The sequence below is a fragment of the Ovis canadensis genome, chromosome 11, assembly GCF_042477335.2.
Source record: "Ovis canadensis isolate MfBH-ARS-UI-01 breed Bighorn chromosome 11, ARS-UI_OviCan_v2, whole genome shotgun sequence".
NCBI lineage: Eukaryota > Metazoa > Chordata > Mammalia > Artiodactyla > Bovidae > Ovis > Ovis canadensis.
In genome coordinates this window covers 64,113,458-64,138,610 of record NC_091255.1, presented here as the reverse complement: position 1 = coordinate 64,138,610, position 25,153 = coordinate 64,113,458, and the positions used below count along the sequence as shown (strand labels likewise).

The 25,153-nt window shown below is 45.3% G+C and overlaps 1 non-coding gene across 1 annotated transcript; it reads right to left on the bottom strand.

The window, feature by feature from the left end:
* Window positions 1–1,632: 1,632 nt before the first annotated feature.
* LOC138415510 (U6 spliceosomal RNA) lies at window positions 1,633–1,735 on the bottom strand. Its single transcript, XR_011247268.1, has one exon. It is a non-coding gene; the product is annotated as a U6 spliceosomal RNA (small nuclear RNA).
* Window positions 1,736–25,153: the final 23,418 nt, after the last annotated feature.

The following is a 25,153-nucleotide window of genomic DNA, read 5'->3' as shown; positions in this document are numbered from 1 at the left end:
ATAAATTCCAGCTTGGTGAATTCAGATTAGATCCAAGTGAAAACTTTCTGACATAAAAAGTACTGGAATGTGTTACCGAGGTGGCAAAATCTCTCAGTTTGGTGATTCAGTGCCCTTTTGATTGACGGAAGATTGGCGGTAAGTGGGTGACCTCTCTCGGCTCCATGTTTATGCACGGTTACCGCGTTAACAGTAGGGTAACAAATAGCCCTGTTTATCTACTAAACAGGTGCGTCTTGGGACTTGAGCAGGTTTAAATTTCCCCAGTGGATCCTGGATAAATATATGTGTATTTTACAGAATAGAAACTGGACTCCAGGAGGCCAGCGGGGAGAATGCAGGAAGGGACCCTTGGCTTCTGATCATTGTCTCCTCTAACCTGTCCTCCGGCCTCTCCAGCAGCTGAAGGCAAAACTATGTGACCCAGAGTATCCCTGTCCGAGAGGAGAGCAGAGGCCCTAAACCCTCAGGGAATGTTGGCAATGCGGGCTTGGCACACGCGGAATGTGGGGAATGAGTCCACAGTCCAGAGTTCAGATCTTACAGTTTGGCTTTGCCCTGCCCTGACAGCGTCTGCCTCACATGAGGGGCTCTGCTTGGGGAGCTGTGAATCCTGCTTCTGAATCATATTGCTTTTCTGAGCCCGTGGGTCTTATTATAGCTAAGAAGACTTCAACCAGTCTGGCTCAGGCTGCAAAGAATTAAATATGCTTTCAAAATACTCCCTCCACTTGGGGTCCAACAAGAACACACAGGCAGCTGTCTTTACTACATCAATGTCTTCTGCCCTTTAAAACTCATTTCCCTCTGAAGCTGATTAAAAAAAAAAAAGGAAATATAGTCAATTTATGATGTTCTGTACGTTTCAGGTGTAGAACAAAATAATTCATTTATATTTATATATATATATTTTGGATTCTTTTCCCTTATAGGTTATTACAAGATATTGAGTACAGTTCCCTGTGCTATACAGCAGGTCCTTGTTAGTTACCTTTTTGTTTTTGGCATGTGAGATCTTAGTTCCCTGACCAGGGATCGAACCTATTTCTCATTGGAAGTGTGGAGTCTTAAGCACTGGTCTGCCAGGGAAGTCGTATTTTATTTTTAGTAGTAGGTATCTGTTAATTCCAAACTCCTAATTTATCTCTTTCCCCTTTGGCAACCATAACTTTGATTTCTAAGTCTGTGAGTCTATTTCAAAAAAATTTTTTCAATATTGAAAATTTCTGGGAAGATTCTCAGGAAACTAGCATATTAGTTGCCTCACAGAGGGGAACCGTGAGATGAGGGATGGGAGGAAGACCTATTTTTTATCCTTCTTTGTTTCTTTTGAATTATTCATGTGCATGAATAGGTATATCCCAAAATAAATATGATAATTTTTTTAACATAAGGTTTATAAAACTGTGTGGAATTTCACTTAACTCCTTTTTTATTTTCTTTTTTAAAAAAATTATTTATTTTTAATTGAAGGATAACTGTTTTACAATATTATGCTGGTTTCTGCCATAATGCATGGATCAGCCATAGGTATACGTACATACATCCCCTCCCTCTCACATCTCACCCCTTCCCACTCCTCTAGATTGTTCCAGAGCCCCAGGTTGAGTTTCCTGAGTCATACAGAAATTCAAAACTATGGAACACTTCACAAATTTGCGTGTCATCCTTGCACAGGGGCCGTGCTAATATTCTCTGCATCGTTCCAATTTTAGTATGTGTGCTGCCAAAGCACACCGCTTAACTCCTTTTCTTCCAAATCAGATTTTTCCTTCCGTCTTACTCAGCTCCCCATTTCACAAGGACTGCATCTGCCTTTGACTAAGCACTCACTGTGGCCTAGGCATTGGGCTCAGCATCTTCTGTTCATTATCTCACTTTCTCATTTAACAAGCCAGGAAATCCCCTGGTGGCTCAGTGGTTGGGATTCCTTTCTCTCACTGCCAAGGGCCCAGGTTCAATCCCTGGTGGGGGAACTAAAATCCCACAAGCTGCGTAGCATGACCAACCAACCAAACAAAAGCACAAGTCAGTGAGAAGTTTCTCTAGTTACCCAAATTCTACAGGTGAAGAAACGGAGGCTTCGAGAGAGAGGTCTCATAGCTGGTAAGCATCAGGTCTGCTATTTAAACATGGGTTTGATTGGCTCCAGTAAGAATCTGCCTGGAATGTGGGAGACACAGGGTTCAATCCCTGGGTCAGGAAGATCCCCTGGGGAAGGGAATGGCAACCCACTCCAGGATTCTTGCCTGGAGAATTCCATGGACAGAGGAGCCTGGCGGGCTACAGTTTACAGGGTCCCAAAGAGTCGGACACAACTGAGTGGCTAACATTTTGTTCTTAAAATCTTTCTGCATTTATTTATGGCTGTGCTGGGTCTTTACTGCTGGCACAGGCTTTCTTTGGTTGCAGCAAGGGGGCTCCTCGTGGCGGTGGCTCCTGCGGCGGAGCACGGGCTCTCGCGCCCGGGCTTCAGTAGTTCCGGCTTGTGTGCTTAGCTGCCCCTTGGCGTATGGAATCTTCCGCGATCAGGGATCGAACTCACATCCGCTGCACGGGCAGGGGGATTCTTAGCCACTGGACCACCAGGGAAGCCCTGGGCCCCACTTGTCACCCTCACAGCCTGCTGCCTCTGTAGCTGAAAGAACACTGATGTGTCAGCTGCCAAACTTATTAGGAACTTTCTCACAAACTCCTTTGTCAAACAAGCCCTTAAAAGCTACAAAAGAGATGAAACAGATTTAATACACATTCTTCGGCCAAAGGAAAGCTGGGTTCTCAGTACATGTGTCTTTTCGTGTTGGGGGCACTGATTATTACGCAGAATGACTGACTCATGGGCTTATCAAAGTCTGAAGCCTCTGATCCCCCGCAAGCAAATCCTGAGCCAGGACCCTCTCAGTGGGACACATCTCAGGCAGCATTCAGATGGAAAAGGGGACACTTCTGGTTTGAGTTTGAAGACGCCACCAGTACGTGCACCAGCCCTATATCTGGCTGAAGCTGGAAAGCTCTCGGGCTCAGAGCAAAGCTGTGAGAATCTTAAAGGCCCCGTGAAAGAACAAGTCCCCGCATAACTGCTAGTTTCTATGGACACAGAAGAAAAGAAGGGATTGCAATGAAAAATAGCTAAGCAGCCAGCAATTCGAGATGAGGCTGCAGAAGGCCAGGTGGACTAACAGCTGATTGTATATCACACACTCTCATGAAGCCCCTATAACCCAAAGATAGCAAAGAAGTTTTATAAAGAGCCATCAATTGTTCCAAGTTTTTGTGTTGAAATCAAGGCAAGGATCTGGTCATCACCCGTAAATAAACTTGCCTTGCTTCATGTAGCTTATTCACACCGTTAGGGAGAGGATTTATAAAATACTTTATATAGTTTTACAGCATAAAAGCATCTTCACAGGGAATTCCCTGGTGGTCCAGTGGTTAAGACTGTGCTTGCACTGCAGATATTCAATCCTTTGGTCGGGAACTAAGATTCCGAAAGTCAGATACTGCAAGCCACGCATCTTCACGTGCTTTATCTCATCTAACCCAGGATCTTCATGTGCATCATCTCATTTGATCAAGAGTGAGTGGGTCCTTGTCCACCTCCAGTCCAAGTAACTCTCTCCACCTCGACCCCCCAAGCAACCACCTTCGGTGGGCTGCCTTTGAATAACAGACCCTGGGAAACAGCAGCAAGGAAGATTCTTGGTCTGAAGGTTCTGTCCAAGGTCGAGTGTTTTGGGATATATGTTGTTGTTTAGTCACTAAGTTGTGTCCAACTCTTTTGCAACTCCGTGGACTGTGGCCCACCAGGCTCCTTTGTCCATGGGATTTCCCAGGCAAGAATACTAGAGTGGGTTGCCATTTCCTTTTCCAGGGGATCTTCCCAACTCAGGGATTGAACCCTAGTCTCCTGAGGCTCCTGCATTGGCAGGCAGATTCTTTACCACTGAGCCACCAGAGAAGCCTTTGGGACATATATTTGATTTTAAATAATGAAGGTCACAATGATTCGGTATCAGCACCAACACAACATTTAAGGGAGATTCTCCCACCTTCCTTCTCAAAGTTTGTATTCGTGATGCTCTTGAAATTAACCATTTGCAAATGGGAGCAACCCCTGGAGTGAGCCATGTGGAAGCAAAGGGGATGAAGACAGCCTGAGCCCTGGGAAGCTCTCCTTTCTCAGTACTCACCCATGGCCCTGACAGATCCTAGCATGATGCTACCCTCCAGATTATGCAGGACTGATTGCCACCATCCCAGTATTGCAACCCTGGGAGTCTGACTTCCAAGTAATAATCAAGACTTCTAGACAAAATCGGAGCTAGAGATGTTCTGTGGCTAAAGGCGTCTTCCCATGAGACATGGAAGCTTCTCTTAGAGCAGTGGTTTGTTTTTGTTTTTTTTTTTTTTAAATTTATGTTTATTTTTGGCTGCACTGGGTCTGCATGGCTTCGCCCAGACTTTCTTTAGTTGCGACAAGTGGGGCTGCTCTCTAGCTGCGGTGAATGAACGGGCTTCTCGTCGCAGTGGCCTCTCTCGTTGCCGGGCACAGGCTCTAGAGTTCGAGCTCCTTAGTTTGTGGCGCACGGGCTTAGTTGTCCTGCAGCATGTGGGATCTTCCCAGACCAGAGATCAAACTGGTGTCCCCAGGGTTGGCAGGCAGAGTCTTAATCACTGGACCACCCGGGAAGTCCTAGAGCAATGTTTTAAACTTTAATTTTTTTTTTTTTACAAAAAATTTCCCCCAGGAGGGAAAAAGTAAACTGAATTTCTCCTTCATGAAGGAAATTAAATACTAAGAAATAAGATTGTGTAGGGTAGAGTTGAGTTTTGGAAGACCACAAACTCTTACAAAATCTTGTTTTTTTCATCTTCCAAGAACTGATTTTTTCCCCCCTTTAGGAGCAATACTTCTTTCAGTGAGAATTCATTTGGTAAGGGAAATTCAAATGTTTATCTTTCAGGAACATAATTTCTCCCCCTAGACGACCTCTTAAACATCATTCTTAACTTGGGAATTAAGAGTTTTATCAAGCAATTGATATTACAATGCCAAATAGAAAAATAGAAAACTGTGTGTTTTTTCTTATTGAGTTTTTTTCTCTTTCCTCCCCAAATCAGGTAAATTTGGTCTTTATCAGTTTTTCAGTTTCTAAATCTTCAACTACACATGAATAACTTGAGCCAAATTGTTCTTCTGCAACTATGGAATAGCCTGGATTCGCCTGGCTGTTTATCAAGGATAAAGAAAACAAAGACAGCTACATATTGTACCTTCAAGTTAAGCCAGGATTTTCCCTTCCAGTCTAGAAGCTGAAAGGGCACGTTTGAATCGACTGGGATCCGGAGGGTGCGGGGGTGCAGGCCCCAGGAATCTGCTCCCCCACCACATGTCCCCTCCCCTCATAAACTGGGCTTAAGCTTTCAGACTGTGGGCAGCGTGTATTGAATGACAAGCTTGGGACTTATTTTCAGTCCTCGACCCACAGCCCATTTATTACCTGAAGTGAGGTGAAGTTGCTCAGTCGTGTCTGATTCTTTGCGACCCCATGGACTGTAGCCTACCAGGCTCCTCTGTCCATGGGATTTTCCAGGCAATAGTACTGGAGTGGATTGCCATTTCCTTCTCCAGTGGATCTTCCCGACCCAGGGATCGAACCCACATCTCCCGCATTGTAGACAGACGCTTTACCGTCGGAGCCACCAGGGAAGTCCATTTATTACGTGATCCTAAGCAAAACCACTTGGCCTGGTTGTCCTACTTTTCGGCCTTCTAGGCTACGGATATGATAAGATGTTAATCAGCTCTGTAGCCCATTTCACAGGGATGTCCTAGGTCATCAGTGAAAAAACGCTCTGTTGTTGTTCTGTCGCTAAGTCATGTCCGACCCTTTGTGACCCCCTGGACTGCAGCACATCAAGCTGCCTTGTCCTTCACTATCTCCCAGGAGTTTGCTCAAATTCATGTCCGTTGAGTCAGTGATGGTATCTAACCATCGTATCCTCTGACGCTCTCTTCTTTTGTCTTCAATCTTTCCAAGCATCAGGATCTTTTCCAATGAATCAGCTCTTTGCATCAGGTGATCAAAGTATTAGAGCTTCAGCTTCAGCATCAGTCCTACCAATGAATATTCAGGGTTGATTTCCTTTAGGGATGGACTGCTTTGATCTCCTTGCTCTCCAAGGGACTCTCAAGAGTCTTCACCAGCACCACAATTCAAAAACTTCAATTCTTTAGCACTCAGCCTTCTTTATGGTCCAACTCTCACCCAAAGGAAAGGTGGCAAGTGAATTCAGGGGTTTATTATGAGAACAGCAAACAGACCTGAGCTTCAGTCCAATAAAGACATTCAGGCAATACTAAAGTTCGTTTGGTTCTGAACAGCGCAGTCACCACACCCATGATACAATCAAAACAAAACCAAGGCAACAACCTGTGACCTGCTCAGGCTTGGGGCTGTTTTCTCCTGAGCCCTGGAGTGCCTCCCCGGGGGCATCTGCTTTCTGAACTGACATTGATCATGCAGTCCTTACTGCGCCAGGGCCACCCTGAGGCTGGTGGGCTGAGGGGTGCGACACCACTGACCTGACAAAGGATTGTCCAGAGTTCAGCAGAGACACCTGAAGGGGTGGTCCCAGGTGTTTCCCGCAGGCAAATCCAGCCTGCTCCTTCTTTTTTTCGCTTTTAGTATTTTATTTGGTGATTTGTTTTGGCTGTACTGGGTCTTAGTGATGGTGCGTGGTATGAGGCTTCTTAGTTGTGGCATGCAGACTCCCAGCTGTGGCATGTAGGATCTAGTTCTCTGACCAGGGATCGAACTGCACTGGGAGTGAGGAGTCTTAACTACGGGACCACCAGGAAAGTCCCTGTTCTGATCTTTCTCTAAGGCTGGTGGGTCTTGAGAGTCCCATAGCTAATTTGCTTCCATCTACACATCCTGACTCTGGAAGTGGGACAAGCTCCCTGGGGAGAAATGTCCATCACGGTGAGTGGATGAGCCTTGGTCCTAAGGGGCTGACAGGTGGTTCAAGCCTGAGCTGAAGGGCTGGGAAAGACCTCAGTGGCACTTGATCCCTAAATGACTAATTTTTTGGAAACAAAGGATATTCTACTTTCGGATATTGACAGCACCTCCAGACACTAACCAGTCACCTCCTAAGTTTCTGCCCCTGATCCAAAAGGACCATAGATAAAAACAGGCAGGTGGATGGGTTCAAATCCATCTCTCCTCCTAGAAAACGAAGTAGCATAAACCTTGTTCGGGAAGGACCTTACAGAGGACTCTGAAACTGGTAATAGTTTTTCCTCTGGAGGCATTTTCTGTCATTTTCAGGCCAACCGCTCACTTCTTGGGTCACCTGGAAGTGATCAGATTCTAGGGTCAGGCAGGTGTCAATTGCGTTAAGACCCTCAAGACTGATATCATCCCCTGGTGGTGCAGTGACTAAGACTCTGTGTTCCCAATGCAGGGAGACTGGGTTTGATCCCTGGTCAGGGAACTAGATCCCACATGCTGCAACTAAGATCCAGGATGGCCAAATAAATATTTTTTAATATATATTTTAAAAGACTGATATAATTTAAGCCAAACTGACCATTTGGCTCAAGGTATTTATTCACTACAGGAGGCTGTATAGTGAAGCGTTTAAGAGCCTGGTTTCTGTACCACATGACCCAGCAATCTCACTCATAGGTGGCTATCTACCAAAGAAATACACATCCACACAAAAACACAAAAACACACATCCACACGTGTTCATAGCAACACTATTCATAATAGACAAAGAGTGGAAAGAGCTCAAATGGCCACCAGCTGATGAATGGGTAAACAAAATGTGGTCTATCCGCTATATGCTGGAAAATTACTCTATAATGAAAAGGAATGGAGTGCTGGTATATATCGCACCATGGATGAACCTCAGAAACATCATGCTGAGTGGAATAAACCAGTCACAAAAGATCGCTGGGACTCCCCGGGTGGTTCAGTGGTTAAGAACCCACCTGCCAGGGGACAGGGGTTCAATCCTTGGTCTGGAAAGAGTCCACATGCTGTGGAGCAACTAAGCCCCTGTGCCTCAACTACTGAAGCCCGCAAGCCCTAAAGCCTGTGCTGTAGAGAGTAGGGGCTGCTAGAGAGTAGCCCCTGGTGGCCGCAACAGGAGAAAACCTGCGCACAGCAATGAAGACCTCATGGAACCTAAAATAGACTAAATACATTTTAAAAAGGTCCCAGGCTGTATAATTCCAATTACATGAAATGTCCAGGATAAACAAAGCCTTAAAGACAGGGAGTAGATTAGGTTTACTGAGACTGGGGGAGGAGGTTGGGGACAAATGGAATTGAGTGTTAGGGGCGATGGTGTGTCTTTTTGGGGTGCTGAAATTTTTCTTGAATTGGTGTGGTGGTGCGGCACAACTCTGAACATACTAAAAGCCACTGAATGACACTCATGAATGAGTGAATTCTGTATGACATATGAATTATATCTCAATAAAGCTGTTTGAAAAAAACAAAAACAAAACTTGGCCTCTAGAGCCAGACCGCCTGGCTTGAATCCTGCTTGGTCACTTATTAGCCCTGTGATCTGGTGGTAAGCTACTTGGACCCTCTGGGCCTCACTTTTCTGACCTCTGAAATGGGAATGATAGTATTTCTATCTTCATAGGGTTATTATGAGCTATATAGAGCAGACAGTGCATAGTACATAGTAAACCCTACACAAGGGTTAACAATATTAACCTTGGGTTCACCTAAAGGTTAACTATTATGATATTATTATCAGTCACATGTGTCTCCCAGGACATCCCCTGGCTGGTTAGGAGACTCAAGTCTCTGTCAGAGGGTGCTTAGAAAGCATGAAGTCAGAAGCAGGTGCATATTCTCGTGGATACTTCATCAGACCTTGGAAAGCCCTTCATTCGCTCATTTGTCAAAGTCATGAATATGTGCCAGGCACTGTTCTAAGTGCTGGGAAAGCAGAAGTGACCAAAATAGATTCAATTTCCTGTTCCGATGAGGCTTGTAGCCTCATGGAGGAGTCAGACAACGAACAAATAAACAAGAAAATATAGAAGATAGAGATCAGTACTCAAAAAAAATTTTTAAGAACCTTCTCTGATGTTCCAGTGGTTAAGACTGCATTTCCAACGCAGGGGGTGAGGGTTGGATCCCTGGCCCAGGAACTAAGATCTCACATGCCTCAAAGCATGGCCAAAAAGTAAAAGTAAATAAATCATTTGAGAATTTTTTTTTTAATCGAAAAACTAGTGGGATCTTGACTAGGGGCATGTCAGATGGGGAGTCAGAATCATCCACCCAAGCTGCTCCCAGATTCCTGACTCATATTAACAGAAACTGTCTGAGATAATAGATGCTTACTGTTTTTGAAATACCGAGTTTAGGGGAATTCCCTGGAGCTCCAGTGGTTCGGACTCTGTGTTTTCACTGCCGAGGGCCTGGGTTCAGTCCTTGGTCAGGAAACTAAAATCCCACAAGCTGCACAGCAGCGTGACAAAAAAAAAAAAAAAAAAACAACCCACCAAACTTGCAGGCAATTTGTTACACAGCAATAGATAAGTAATACATCATAGTGAGGACTTGAGATTTCAGTCTAAGTATGATGGGAAGCCATGCAAGGATTTCAAGCAGGAAAGTGATGTGATGTGTGTCATGCTATGAAAAGATCCCTCGGGCCACTGTGCAGATTGGATTGGTGGGGTGGGGGGGTTTCTGGAGAAGAAAACGGGGTCCTGATTAGGGTTGTTGCAGTAGTACAGCAGGTCTAGACAGTGGCCTGGACCGGAGTGGTAGAGCTGGAATGAGAGAAGTGGGTGAATTAGGATGGTGGTTTGGAGTTAGAGCCCGTAGAGTTTGCCGATAGTCGAATACAGAAAGTGAGGAAAGGGAAGGGATGAGAGACGACAGGTTTTAGCTGGAGCAGCTGGGTATTGTTAGTGCCACTTACTGAACAGGGGACGTGTAAGAAAGGAGTGAGTAAAGGAAAGAGGCCGTGAACTTGGCTTTCGATGCTTTAAATCTGAGATGCCTGTGGGGCTGCCCTGGTGGTCCCCAGGCTAGGGGTTCACCTTCCAATGTAGGGGGTGTGGGTTCAATCCCTGGTTGGGGACCTAAGATCCCACATGCCTTGCAGTCAAAAAAAACAGATCGTAAACAACAGAAGCAATACTGTAACACATTCAATTAAGACTTGGAAAATGGTCCGCATCAAAAATCTTAAAAAAAAAAATAAATTTGAGATGTCTATTAGACATCCAAGTGGAGCTGTCAAGTAAGTGAATCTGGGGAAAAGAGGAGAGATTAAGCCTGATATAAGTGTGGGACTCACCAGCAAATACATGGTATTTAGGACGGCAAGACTGAATTTGACCACATGATGTGACTTACGTGAGACTCGAACAGAGAAGAGAGGAGGTCCTTCCTACTCTGATATCTGGGGTGCTGATCAGAGGAGGAGCTAGTAAGGGGATTGAGAAGGAGTAACCAGTGATGTGGGAGGTGAACCAGAGTGACCCAGAGGCCAACAGAAACATGTATTCTTCCGAGAAGGGCGGAGCGCACCAAGAGTAGCTGTTTATGTTTCAGGAAGCACGTCTGTTATCCTCCACAGTCCTAACTGCTCACTGACATAGAGCACTCCCCTGCAGGATGTTTTACTGTTTCTGTGAAGTGCTCCCTCCTATTTGATTAACGTGGCCCGTTCTGTAGCTAAGCCAGTGTTCTCCTGCACTGGGAGGAAGCTGGTTGCCTCCTCCCGTTGGCATATCCCAGAGTAGAGGACCCCTGTGACAGCTATGTAAATGTTGTTCAGGAACAGCAGGGATTTCCTTGGTCTTTTTAGATCTAGACATTAACCTGAACCCTGTTCAAAAGAATTCTCTGCAGAATCTTGTGTGCTCATGGGCTTTTCTTGTTCCCAGCTGAACTGGTTTCCTTCAAGGATTCTCCCACAGTTCTTTTTTTTTTTTTTTTCTCCCACAGTTCTATTGGTGGAGTTCCGTTGTCCATACACTGCCCCTTAATTTTCACTAAGCCAATCACTCACACAGGTATCTTTATGAGTACATCTCCCTCTTGAAGGATTTCACAGATGCAGGGGTTTATATTGTAGAAATACCAGCAACTGTATTGTATTTATTTACTGGCCGCCTCCCACAGCTTGCTGGATCTTAGTTCCCTGATCAGGGACTGAACCTGTGCTCTTGGCAATAAGACCATGGAGTCTAACCAATGGCTCCCAGGGAATTCCTGAAACACAGGCAGTTTTAAATCCACACCAGGGTATATTTTTTCCCTAAAAGTGCTCTGCTGTTTGCACACTTCAGGCTGCAACCTCCCTTTACGTGGCTCCGCCTTCCTCTCTGCTCCTTTCTTTCTCATCCAGCTCCAATTTGGGGGTTCCTTTTTTCAGGCAGAGCATTTGGGCTCATTCTCTTACTGCTTTGGCGCTTGCTGACCTAGGCCTTTTCGATCTCGTCTTTCTTGAAAATATTTATCAAATATGTTCCTAGACAAAGACAGTTTCCTTCCTTTTCAGGACTTTTGGTACCACTTTAAGGACACGAAGGTACATGTAAACAGTCACCAATCTGATTATCTATGAGGGATTCTAGAGCAGTAAAGTGCTGTCCATCCTCTCACAGAGCTTAAAAGCTAGTTAATGACATGATGTTTGTACCTAAGGTGCTAAGAAACAGTGCAAGAAGGAGCCCCGAATGCCAGATGGAGAAGTGGGAGTTGGGGTTTGGAGATAAAGAGCTGACAACAGTTCCTGGGGTTGAGGCGAGGCATAAGGATGCTGGCTGCCTTGTCACTTGGCACCTGGACCAGATCCTATGGCTTCCTGTCTCCACTGGCTCCTCTTTCATCTACACATTCATCTTTCTTCCTTCCAAACCCGACTGTCTCATTTCTCTATTTATAAGCATGGGGTGGGGGAGGGAGCGTTCTCCTTTTGCTTCAGGTAATAATAACTGATGGATCCCCAGAAAAACACCTCTGACCTCCTCTAGCAGGATTCTCCGCTGCAGCCCCTCCATGAAGTGCACCAAACTCTCTGACTACAACAGGCAGAGCACGTGCGTGCTAAGTCGCTTCGATTGACTCTTTGTGATCCTATGGACCTTAGCCCATCAGGCTCCTCTGTCCACTGAATTCTCCAGGCAAGAATGCTCCCACTCACTGATAAGCGGTGAAATGTGGCTTTCATGATGGAAGATTAAAACGGCTGCTTTGGCGGCACTCAGATCTGGCTGTCAGTGAGCTGCCGTTATTTCTGGAAAGGAAACAACACAGAAGCCTCTCCTATCTGGAATCCCAAAGATCGTAAGAGGACACAATGACGGTGTCTCACCTGAGGCTACACAGGATTTCTCAGCCTTGGTGCCACTGACATTTTGGACCAGATAACTCTTTGTCGTGGAGGTTGTCCTGGGCCTGTGGCTTATTCAGCAACAATTCTTTGCCTCTACATATTAGATGCCAATAGTAGTCCTCAATCTGATGACCAAGAATGTCTCCAGCTGTTGCTAAATGACCCTGGGGAAAACCTTACCCAGTTGAGAGAGGAGATTGTTTTATACATATGAAAGTGAAAAGTGTTAGTCGCTCAGTCGTGTCTGACTCTTTGTGTCCCCATGGACTGTAGCCCACCAGGCTCCTCTGTCCATGGGATTCTCCAGGCAAGAATACTGGAGTGGGTTGCCATTCCCTTTGCCAGGGGATCTTCCTGACCCAGAGACTGAACCTGGGTCCCCCGCATTGCGGGAAGATTCTTTACTGAGCCACCACCTCTCAACATCTGCATTGATATATGCGTATATAAAGATATATATATAGCTATTTATGTATATTTATCTAAAGATACATATATATCCTGGACATGAATTTGAGCCAACTCTGGGAGATAGTGAAGGACAGGAAAGCCTGACGTGCTGTAGTCCATGGGCTCACAAAGAGCTGGACACAATTTAGTGACTGAACACATATATCCATATATGTATGTATATATTTAATATTAAATATACCTCAATAAGAATATGTGCCTATATATGTATTTCTTACTGAGGTATAATTTAAATGCATGAAAACATACAGATTTTAAGCATATAGTTTGATGAGTTTTGACAAATAGATAAAGCTATGTAAGTCTCACTCTAATCGATGTATACAACACTTGCTTCATCCTTCCAAATTTTCCTCATGTCTCTTTTTAAAAACTACTTATTTGGCTGTGCCAAGTCTTAGTTGTGGCACGTGAGATCTTCAGTTGCAGCATGTGAGATCTAATTGCCTGACCAGGGATTGAACACAGTCCTCTGCATTGGGAGTGCAAAGTTTTAGCCGCTGGACCATCAGAGAAGTCCCCCTCAGGCCCCTTTGATGTCAGTCTTCACCTACACCCCAATCCCTGTCTGAGAAGTTCATATAATGGAATCATATGGTGTGTAACCTCCTCTGACTTCCTGCCTCTAGAATAATGTCCGTGAAATTCACTCATATCGTGATGTGTATTGGTGATCTGTTTATTTTATTGCTGTGGGGTGCTCCCTTGCATGGATATACCACCATTGTTTGTCCATCCTTCTGTTGATGCACATTTGAGTTGTTTCCCATTGGAGGTTATCATGAACCAAGTCTTTATGGAGATATTCACATCATCCAGAGATTTAAATTTCAGAAAGAGTGGGAGCTCCCTGGTGGTCCAATGGTTAGGACTCAGCCCTTTGGCCAAAAAACAAAGATTTTGGAAATGGAATGTAGCCAGATGCTTGCATTTTGTTGTAAAGTTGTGCCCTTGTTTCAGGACTGCTCTTCAGGAGAGCAAATGAGTGTTGCCTCATTCTCAGCATCACTTACAACAAAGTTCCCCCAGAAGACCCCTCAAGAGAATCAAAGGGTTCGAGAGAAGGCCTTCATCAGTGAGATATGACTACCACTTTCTCCTAAAAATGTCACTTACATCTTAGAGAGAAACGGCTCCTGCCAGCTGAGGGAGGAACATATGAACTGCCCACTCAAGAACCAACATCCCAGACCATTTCAGCTGCCTCACCTCCCAGTTATCCTCAGGCCCGATTCCAAATGCCAGGCCCTGTCATCAGCGCCTCTTTCACAGCCTCTGGGCCATTTCCTCCACTTCCATCCCCTCCAAACCTTCCTCCTGTGTTAGCTGAAGCCCCTGTTTTTTTGTGAAGAAAATCTCCAACAGCCTCAGCATCTTCAGAGGACTCTCCGGCTTCCCCCTCCTTCACCTGAGAGTGACTTTCCCATGAAGAGGCCACTTCTCCTGAAGCTCTTGAGTGGAGGGAGAATTCTCCCAAATCCAAGTTGGGAAGGGAAGCAGCAGCATAGTTTTCTAGGCTTTCATGGCTCCTTCCAGACCATTCTGCTTCTTTCATCCTGAAAACTCCCTTTTCTGAGGTTAGAAGTATTAGCAAATACCTCTAATGCCCCATGGTGGTCCTCTGGGATCCCACCTTTCACACTTGGCTCCGAGTTCTACTATAAGCCTGAGTGGACACCCCATCCAGGAGCTTAGTTGCTAAGTTGTTGTTGTTTTGTTAAGTTGAGAAATCCTTGACATATGACATTGTGTAAGCTTAAAGGGTGAGTTTTCCTGGTGGCTCCGTGGTGAAGAACCCATCTGCAACGCAGGAGGAGATGTGAGTTTGACCCCTGGGTCAGGAAGATCCCCTGAGGAAGGAAATGACAACCCACTTCAGTATTCTTCCCTGGGAAATCCCATGGACAGAGGAGCCTGGCAGGCTGCAGTCCATGGGGGTGCAAGAGAGTAGGACATGGCTTAGTGACTAAACAAGTTTAAAGGGTAGCACATTTTTTAAAATTTTGACCGCACTGTGCCAGATGTGGAATCCTAGTTCCCAGGCCAGGAATTAAACTGACGCCTCCTATGTCAGAAGCACAGAGTCTTAACCCCTGGACCACCAGGGAAGTCCAAGGGTAGAAGATGTTGATTTAATACATTTTTACATATTGCAATGATGATCACCATAGTAGTGTTAGCAAATACCTCTAACGCGTCTCTTAATTATCATTTCTGTTTTTGTGTGGAGGACATTTAAGACCTAGCCTTTTAGGCAATTCCCTGGTGGTCCACTAGTTAGGACTCTGCACTCTAGGATCCCACTAGCCAAACGGGTGCAGCAAAAAAAAAAGACTTAGTCCCCGGTGGCTCAGCTAGTAAAGAATCCGCCTGCAATGTGGGAGACCTGGGTTCGATCCCTGGGCTGGGAAGATGCCCTGGAGAAGGAAATGGCAACCCACTCCAGTATTCTGACCTGGAGAATTCCATGGACTGTATAGTCTATGGAGTCTCAAAGAGTCGGACACAACTGAGCGTCTTTCACTTAGCAATTTGAAGTATGTAACACAGTATTGCTGACTATGATCATGATGTGTTTTCCATCTCTAGAACTTAACTTTCTTGTAGTTGCAAGCTGGCTACTAAGTTTCCTGCCCTCTTATGTGATAAGAATCCCTAACAACCAGGTTATTTCAGCCCCTGACTCCCATGCCACCCCCTGGACCTTGTCATCATTTGAATGAACAAAGAAACAAGAAAACAAATATATTCAGGAGTTGAGAAATATCAAGCCCCTGCTTATACTACAAGGCCCCACTTGTATCCACTCCACTCTGCTAACAGATTCAAGGAGTTGGTGTTGGCCATCAGATCCTGCAAAAGAATCAACTATGTTAAAACACACACACATTGTTCAGAATAACTTCTAACAAAGTTCAGAGGGTTGTAAGTGTTATCCAGAGAATTCACAGGTAGAGGCTGAATTATATTTCCAGAGTCCAGATCAACATCATCCAGAGTCCTGTTGTATATACAATAATACTTATAGATGAGTGTGTGCGTGCACACTTAAGTCATTTCAGTCGTGTCTGACTCTCTGTGACCCCATGGACCTGTGGCCCACCAGGCTCCTCTGTCCATGGGATTCTCCAGGCAGGAATACTGGGGTGGGTTGCCAGGCCCTAGTGCAAAATGCATTTAATTAGGTGTTGCTCAAATACATGTTTTCACTGAAGCTTTCTGTGGTCTCTGCATCTCAAATGAACCCAATCCTCAGCATTCTTCGTGCACCTCCCCAGCTATTTTTCTGTATATGATTTACCACCATCTGACACACTATTTTATTTACTTAAAAAAAAAAAAAACTGTCAGCAGCTCCCCTCAGACCTCCAAACTACAGTGGGGGCTCCTAGAGAGGAAGGATTTTCATCTACTTGTTCATTGCTGTATCTGCCACCCCCCCACCGACCCCCATACACAAAGGTTTGGAATTATTTTCTAAAGTAGTACTATGATAAAAAGAGATAATCAAGAGTTGATTCTTTTATGGTTCTTTATCACCTGCTGTCAGATTGCTCAGCACAGATATTATAACAACATTCAGTTCAGTTCAGTCGCTCAGTCGTGTCCGACTCTTTGAGACCCCATGAATCGCAGCATGCCAGGCCTCCCTGTCCATCACCATCTCCCGGAGTTCACTCAGACTCACATCCATCGAGTCCATGATGCCATCCAGCCATCTCATCCTGGGTCGTCCCCTTCTCCTCCTACCCCCAATCCCTCCCAACATCAGAGTCTTTTCCAATGAGTCAACTCTTTGCATGAGGTGGCCAAAGTACTGGAGCTTCAGCTTCAGCATCATTCCTTCCAAAGACATCCCAGGGTTGATCTCCTTCAGAATGGACTGGTTGGATCTCCTTGCAGTCCAAGGGACCCTCAAGAGTCTTCTCCAACACCACAGTTCAAAAGCATCAATTCTTCGGTGCTCGGCCTTCTTCACAGTCCAACTCTCACATCCATACATGACCACAGGAAAAACCATAGCCTTGACTAGATGGACCTTAGTCGGCAAAGTAATGTCTCTGCTTTTGAATATACTATCTAGGTTGGTCATAACTTTTCTTCCAAGGAGTAAGCGTCTTTTAATTTCATGGCTGCAATCACCATCTGCAGTGAGTTTGGAGCCCCCCCAAAATAAAGTCTGACACTGTTTCTACTGTTTCCCCATTTATTTCCCATGACGTGATGGGACCAGATGCCATGATCTTTGTTTTCTGAATGTTGAGCTTTAAGCCAACTTTTTCACTCTCTTCTTTCACTTTCATCAAGAGGCTTTTTAGTTCCTCTTCACTTTCTGCCATAAGGGTGGTGTCATCTGCATATCTGAGGTTATTGATATTTCTCCCAGCAATCTTGATTCCAGCTTGTGTTTCTTCCAGTCCAGCGTTTCTCATGATGTACTCTGCATATAAGTTAAATAAGCAGGGTGACAATATACAGCCTTGACAGACTCCTTTTCCTATTTGGAACCAGTCTGTTGTTCCATGTCCAGTTCTAACTGTTGCTTCCTGACCTGCATATAGATTTCTCAAGAGGCAGGTTAGGTGGTCTGGTATTCCCATCTCTTTCCCATCTCTTTCAGGATTTTCCACAGTTTATTGTGATCCACACAGTCAAAGGCTTTGGCATAGTCAATAAAGCAGAAATAGATGTTTTTCTGGAACTCTCTTGCTTTTTCCATGAGCCAGCGGATGTTGGCAATTTGATCTCTGGTTCCTCTGCCTTTTCTAAAACCAGCTTGAACATCTGGAAGTTCACGGTTCACATATTGCTGAACCCTGGCTTGGAGAATTTTGAGCATTCCTTTACTAGCATGTGAGATGAGTGCAATTGTGCAGTAGTTTGAGCATTCTTTTGCATTGCCTTTCTTTGGGATTGGAATGAAAACTGACCTTTTCCAGTCCTGTGGCCACTGCTGAGTTTTCCAAATTTGCTGGCATATTGAGTGCAGCACTTTCACAGCATCATCTTTCAGGATTTGAAACAGCTCAACTGGAATTCCATCACCTCCACTAGCTTTGTTCGTAGTGATGCTTTCTAAGGCCCACTTGACTTCACATTCCAAGATGTCTGGCTCTAGATTAGCGATCACATCATCATGATTATCTGGGTCGTGAAGATCTTTTTTGTGCAGTTCTTCTGTGTATTCTTGCCACCTCTTCTTAATATCTTCTGCTTCTGTTAGGTCCAGACCATTTCTGTCCTTTATCGAGCCCATCTTTGCATGAAATGTTCCCTTGGTATCTCTAATTTTCTTGAAGAGACCTCTAGTCTTTCCCATTCTGTTGTTTTCCTCTATTTCTTTGCATTGATCGCTGAAGAAGGCCTTCTTATCTCTTCTTGCTATTCTTTGGAACTCTGCATTCAGATGCTGATATCTTTCCTTTTCTCCTTTGCTTTTCGCCTCTCTTCTTTTAACAGCTATTTGTAAGGCCTCCTCGGACAGCCATTTTGCTTCTTTGCATTTCTTTTCCATGGGGATGGTCTTGATCCCTGTCTCCTGTACAATGTCACGAACCTCATTCCATAGTTCATCAGGCACTCTATCTATCAGATCTAGGCCCTTAAATCTATTTCTCACTTCCACTGTATAATCATAAGGGATTTGATTTAGGTCATACATGAATGGTCTAGCGGTTTTCCCTACTTTCTTCAATTTGAGTCTGAATTTGGCAATAAGGAGTTCATGATCTGAGCCACAGTCAGCTCCCGGTCTTGTTTTTGTTGACTGTATAGAGCGTCTCCATCTTTGGCTGCAATGAATATAATCAATTTGATTTCGGTGTTGACCATCTGGTGAGGTCCATGTGTAGAGTCTTCTCTTGTGTTGTTGGAAGAGGGTGTTTGCTATGACCAGTGGATTTTCTTGGCAAAACTCTATTAGTCTTTGCCCTGCTTCATTCCGCATTCCAAGGCCGTATAGATTGCAATAAAAGATTAGTGTTTAAACTTACCAGTTTCACTACAGTTTCAGCATTATTAAATTTTATTATTTTATTTAACAGAACAGATGAGAAACGGCTCCTCGGGGTTTGTTTTAATTTAATGTTTTTTGGTTATTAGTGAGATTGAAACTTTCTGCCAAAGTAACAATTCTTGCAACATGGATGGACCTAGTGCAGTAAGGCAAAGACAAATACCTATGACGCCGCTTATATAAGGAATCTTAAAAAAGGGTACAAACGAATTTATCTACAAAGCAGAAATAGAGTTACAGATATATAAAACAAATTTATGGCTACCAGGGGAAAAGCGGTGGGGGAGGTGGGAGTGGGGGTGGAGGGGGGGTAAGGGTGGAGGGGGGGTGGAGGGGTGGAGGGGGGTGGTGGGGGGTGGGGTGGTGGGGGGTGGAGGGGGGTGGAGGGGGGTGGAGGGGGGTGGAGGGGGGTGGTGGGGTGGAGGGGGGTGGGGGGTTGGAGGGGGGTGGGGGGTGGGTGTGGGTGGAGGCGGGTTTGGTGGGGGGAGGCAAACTGGGAGGTTAGGACTGAGATATATACACTACTGTAGATAAAAGAGATAACTCACAAGGACCTACTCTATAGCACAGGGAACTCTGCTCAATACCCTGTAATGGCCTATATGGGAAAAGAATACAAAAAAGAGTGGGTATATGTATATGTATAACTGATTTACTTTGCTGTACTCCTGAAACTGATACAACATTGCAAATCAACTATATTCCAATAAAAATTTTGAAAGTCCTAATATGGGAAGTGCGTTCGCGGCCCCGGGGATCTGTCTCTTGATTCAACAGTGCTTGGACGGAACAGACCCAAGGACGCCCCTTGCTCCAGCCTCCGACCACCCTCCAACCTTTTTTCCAGTCTCAACCTCCGGAGTTAGCCACTCAGCTGTCCGCGATCACCGGGACCAGCCACCATTTTTAAACTCATTATTACCGACCAATCACGAGCTCCCAGATTCGTCAGAATTATTCTACCGAGGGGGAGGCCGCCATCAACCGCCTGGGTAACATGCCTGGGCCTCCTACACCTCTCTCTCTCTGGGCTTCTATTTTGACCGCGACGATGTGGCCCTGGAGGGTGTGGGTCACTTTTTTCGCGAATTGGCCAAGGAGAAGCGCGAGGGCGTGGAGTGTCTCTAGAAACTGCAAAACCAGCGTGGCGGCCGCGCCCTCTTCCTGGACGTGCAGAAGCCATCGCAAGATGAGTGGGGTAAAACCCAGGATGCCATGGAAGCCGCCCTTCTCATAGAGAAGAACCTGAATCAAGCCCTGTTGGATCTTCATGGCCTGCTTCTGCCCGCAGAGACCCCCACATCTGTGACTTCCTGGAGAACCACTTCCTAGATGAGGAAGTGAAACTCATCAAGAAGCTGGGTGACCACCTGACCAACCTCCGCAGGCTGGCTGGTCTCCAGGCTGGGTTGGGCGAGTATCTCTTCCAAAGGCTTACAGAAGCTTACTAGGAGCTTCTGGAGACCAGTGGCCATTGAAGAACCCACCCAACATCAGGGCTGCCTGAAGCCCCTCTCTGCAGCCACTAGACAGCTTTTTAACACCCTGGAGCCCTCTCTTAAGCCTTGGACCAAATGGAAACGATAAAGCTTTTTGCAGCATAAAAAACAAAAAAAGTCCTAACATGTAGTTTCTTATGTAAACTGTCCACATCCTTTGATCATTTGGTCCATCCTTTCAAAGAACTTGTAAGTGTATATTGGGTGGTCTGAAACTTTGGCTGCAGCAAAAACCAATACTTAGCCATTTGCAGAATGTGGATCCCGAAACTGTGATTTCTGGCAAGGGACTCATTCCAATCGTGGTATTTAGCTCAGACAAGTTAAATCTTAAACAATTTCACCCTGTCACCTTTAAACACCTGATTAGGCTGAAAGGATGGCACAAGATGAAGGATGCTCCCGTATAAGCTGGGAGGAGTGCGCAGCCGTGTGGCTGGGATTCGGCGTGTCACTCCTTGTTCAAAACCTTGAATCAGCCCTGCTGAGTTACTCACATTTCCTGACTCACCTCTCGTATCTGCATCTAGATGAAGCGAAGTCATAAATAAAGAGAGGAATGTTTTCTGGCTGATGGTTTGTTCGGTACTTTGCTCTAAATTACCCCTTTGGAGGCAACTGGAGCTGAGCAAATACTTTGTCATTATAACCGACAGCATATGCGAGACTTCTCTGGCAGTCCAGTGGTTAAGACTTCACCTTCCAATGCACGGGGGGCAGTTCAGTCCTTCGTTGGGGAGCTAAGATCACACATGCCTTCTGGCCAAAAAAAACAAAACATGAAACAGAAGCAACTATAACAAATTCCATAAAGATTAAAAAAATATAATTGACAGTCATATGAAATCCAGGGTGTAGAAACCTTCTTTCTCCCCAGACCTTCAACTGATCACTAACTTTTTCCTAGTCTACCCGTAAAGATCTCTTAAGTTCTCTACTTCTTGCTGCCCAGCTGCCGCCACCTTAGCAAGGGGCTGCTTGGGTTAGTGCCATGCCTCCTCTCTGGGCCTCTCAAAGACACCCTTGCTTCCTTATGAGCCATTCTCTACTCAGCAGCCAAACTGAGGATTTTAAAAATGCCAGGCAGATCGTGGACACTCTTTCACTTAAAACCCTCCAACCGGGACTTCCCTGGTGGCACAGTAGATAAGAATCCACCTGCCAATGCAGGGGACACGGGTTCAACTCTTCATCTGGGAAGAATCCGCACACCTCAGAGCACTAAGCCTGTGCACTACAACTACCGAGTGTGTGTTCTCGGGCCCTTGGGTCACAACTACTGAGCCCTCGCACCGAGAGCCTGTGCTCCGCAACAAGAGAAGGCACTGTAATGAGAAGTCCACATGCCGCAGTGAAGAGTAGCCCTCGCTCACTGCAACGAGAGAAAGCCCACTAAGACTCAGCACAGCCAAAAATAAATTTTAAAATTCTAAAAATCCATAAAACACTCCAATGGCTTTTTGATCTCTCAGAATAAAGCTCAGATTTGTTGTGTGATGTTCATAAAACCTAACAGAAGAGAGAAATAAGTATGGGCAGAGGCGACTGGGGTACAATGTGGAACAGGGCAGGATGACTGTGTTACATTTGCTAACCTTCCAAATGAAACACAGCAGGACCCTATGGTCCTTGCCCCTCATGTCCTCTGCCTGCCTTTTGTCTGCAGAACACTTTAGTCGAATAAGTTTGTCAGAGAAGTGAGAACATGTAGAAACAAAGGAAAACAGTCAGAGGAGGCCAAATAATAATAGTCTAGTCACTAAGCATAGTCAAGGACCTTTAGTTCCTGCTCGAGGGCTACAGATAATATTCTGAGCCATATCCTGAGTTGTCTTATAGATGCTGAAACCCTCACCAGGTGGAGAAGTTAACTACACGATGACCAGACTGTAACCGTGGAATAAGCTGTCACAGTTCTGAGACTTGGCTTCAAAGAAATGGAAACAAGCTGACTCTGAAACCGAAGGTTAACTGCACCTAAAACAACCAAGATGACGCTGGTCAGACCGCCGACGACCAATGTGAAGATGACTGTCAGAGGTGACTGTGTGGTTTCTGCATGTAGCCCCCTCCTTTAGCCTACAGAAGCTTTCGCTCCCTGCTTGTCAGGGTGGGGGAGTTAGCCTTTGGACAGACCTCTGCTCTCCCCAGACCACCTGACCTGCCTCTCGAGAAACCTGTATGTAGGTCAGGAAGCAACAGTTAGAACTGGACATGGAACAACAGACTGGTTCCAAATAGGAAAAGGAGTACATCAAGGCTGCATATTGTCACCCTGCTTATTTAACTTATATGCAGAGTACATCATGAGAAATGCTGGGCTAGAAGAAACACAAGCTGGAATCAAGATTGCTGGGAGAAATATCAATAACCTCAGATATGCAGATGACACCACCCTTATGGCAGAAAGCAAAGAAGAACTAAAGAGCCTCTTGATGAAAGTGAAAGAGGAGAGTGAAGAAGTTGGCTTAAAGCTCAACATTCAGAAAACTAAGATCATGACATCTGGTCCCATCACTCCATGGCAAATAAATGGGGAAACAGTTGAAAAAGTGGCTGACTACTTTTCTGGGCTCCAAAATCACTGCAGATGGTGACTGCAGCTATGAAATTAAAAGATGCTTACTCCTTGGAAGAAAAGTTATGACCAACCTAGACAGCATATTGAAAAGCAGAGACATTACTTTGCCAACAAAGGTCCATCTCATCAAGGCTATGGTTTTTTGAGTGGTCATGTATGGATGTGAGAGTTGGAGTATAAAGAAAGCTGAGCCCCGAAGAACTGATGCTTTTGAACTGTGGTGTTGGAGAAGACTCTTGAGAGTCCCTTGGACTGCAAGGAGATCCAACCATTCCATCCTAAAGATCAGTCCTGGGTGTTCATTGGAAGGACTGATGTTGACGCTGAAACTCCAATGCTTTGGCCACCTGATGCAAAGAGCTGACTCATTTGAAAAGACTCTGATGCTGGGAAAGATTGAGGGCAGGAGGAGAAGGGGATGACAGAGGATGAGATGGCTGGATGGCATCACCAACTCGATGGACATGAGTTTGAGTGAACTCCGGGAGTTGATGATGGACAGGGAGGCCTAGCATGCTGCGGTTCATGGGGTCGCAGAGTTGGACACGACTGAGCGACTGAACTGAACTGAACTGCTCTCTCCACCACTTGCCTGTATCTGAAATAAGCAAATTTTCCTTTCCAGCAACCTGGCTGATTTATTGGCTTTTGAGTGGCGAGCAGCTGAACCCTACATCTTTCGGGTAATATCAATGCAGCTATATAAGCTTATGCAAGGGGGTGGGGGTGGGGGCTTCCCTGGTGGCTCAGTGGTAAAGAATCCGCCTGACAATCCAGGAGATGCAGATTCACTCTCTGGGTCAGGAAGATCCCCTGGAGAAGGAAATGGCGACTCACTCAAGTATTCTTACCGAGAAATCCCATGAACAGCAAAGCCTGGCAAGTTACAGTCCACAGGGTGGCAAAGAGTTGGACATGACTTAGTGAGGGAACAACAAAGCCTTCTGGGATGAGGTAAAAAGAAGTAAGATAACAGACAATGGACTAGTTCAACTCAGCAAACTGGGTACCAGGCTCCAGGTAAGGTGCTGTGGAGACTGCCAGGATAACCGAGCTGCCTTCAAGGAGCCTGAAGTCCTACAAAAATTATTCTGCGCAAAGCATACTTTTGTAAAGGCAGCAATGCAATGAGGGTACAAAAGCACAATGCTATAGAGAGAGTTTCAATGACTAAAAGTCTGGGAAGGCTTTTGGGCAGGTAGTATTTGAGGTAGACTTTTAGGATGGGTGTGTATTTGAACACTGGCTTTATTGGTAGGAAGGAATCTGCAAAGCACAAAAATCCTCTTGGGCAAAGGAGCAGAGGTGGGAGAGTCCCAAAGGCATCTAGGGGATAGTGGTAAATCTGTGGCTGTAGGAATAGCTCAGCTTGTGGGAGTTAAGCCTGGAAATGTATGTCTGAGTCAATTTATGAGGAGCTTTGAACGTCAGGCAGAGAGATTTGGACTTTTTCTATATGCAGAGATAAACTGCAGATTTTTGTTTGCAGGAAAGTCACACAATTCCATCAGTTTTATTTTAAGATTCAAGTCTACCAGTTCTAGACACAGATAAAACAGTTCAAACATACAAGGGTAGGCACCGAAATGGCACCTTCTTGTCCAGCTGCAAAGAAAGAGAAATTTAAATTACATAATTAAATTCATTAATAGAGAAAAGGGGCTCTTACTTCCCAGGGCCAGCCATGACTGTCCTTCAATTTTATAAACAGACACAAAACCAAAAAACAAAACCCTAACTCTCCAGACTTAGATCTCTGGGAAAAGAGAAGTAAATACTGACACAGCTTGCTTTGTTTTCCCAAGAGAGGTCTCCCAGACGAAGTCTCTAGAAAAAAAAAAATTTTTTTTTTTTAAACTTGTTTTTCCCCTTAGAGTTCAGTTAAGCTGAGGAGAAAACTGCAGGATTGCCTTAGATTCTCCAGCTTTGATTGGAACAGTACTGGTCCCCAGGGACTCCCTCCAAGGTCTCTGAGCGTCGAGGTGTCTCTAAGGCATTTGTTCCCAGCAACAAGGAGGGTAGTTAGAAGTCGGAGACACAGGCGCTCTGCTCTGCAAAGGGCTTATTTTAAAAAGAAAGGCGGGGGGCGGAAGGCCCTGTCGATCTTTCCAGGATAATTCCGTGGGAAAATGAATCGAGCTGAAAGCCGTGCCCTCGTCCCTGACTGAGACCTCTGGCTCAGAAACCGCCGGA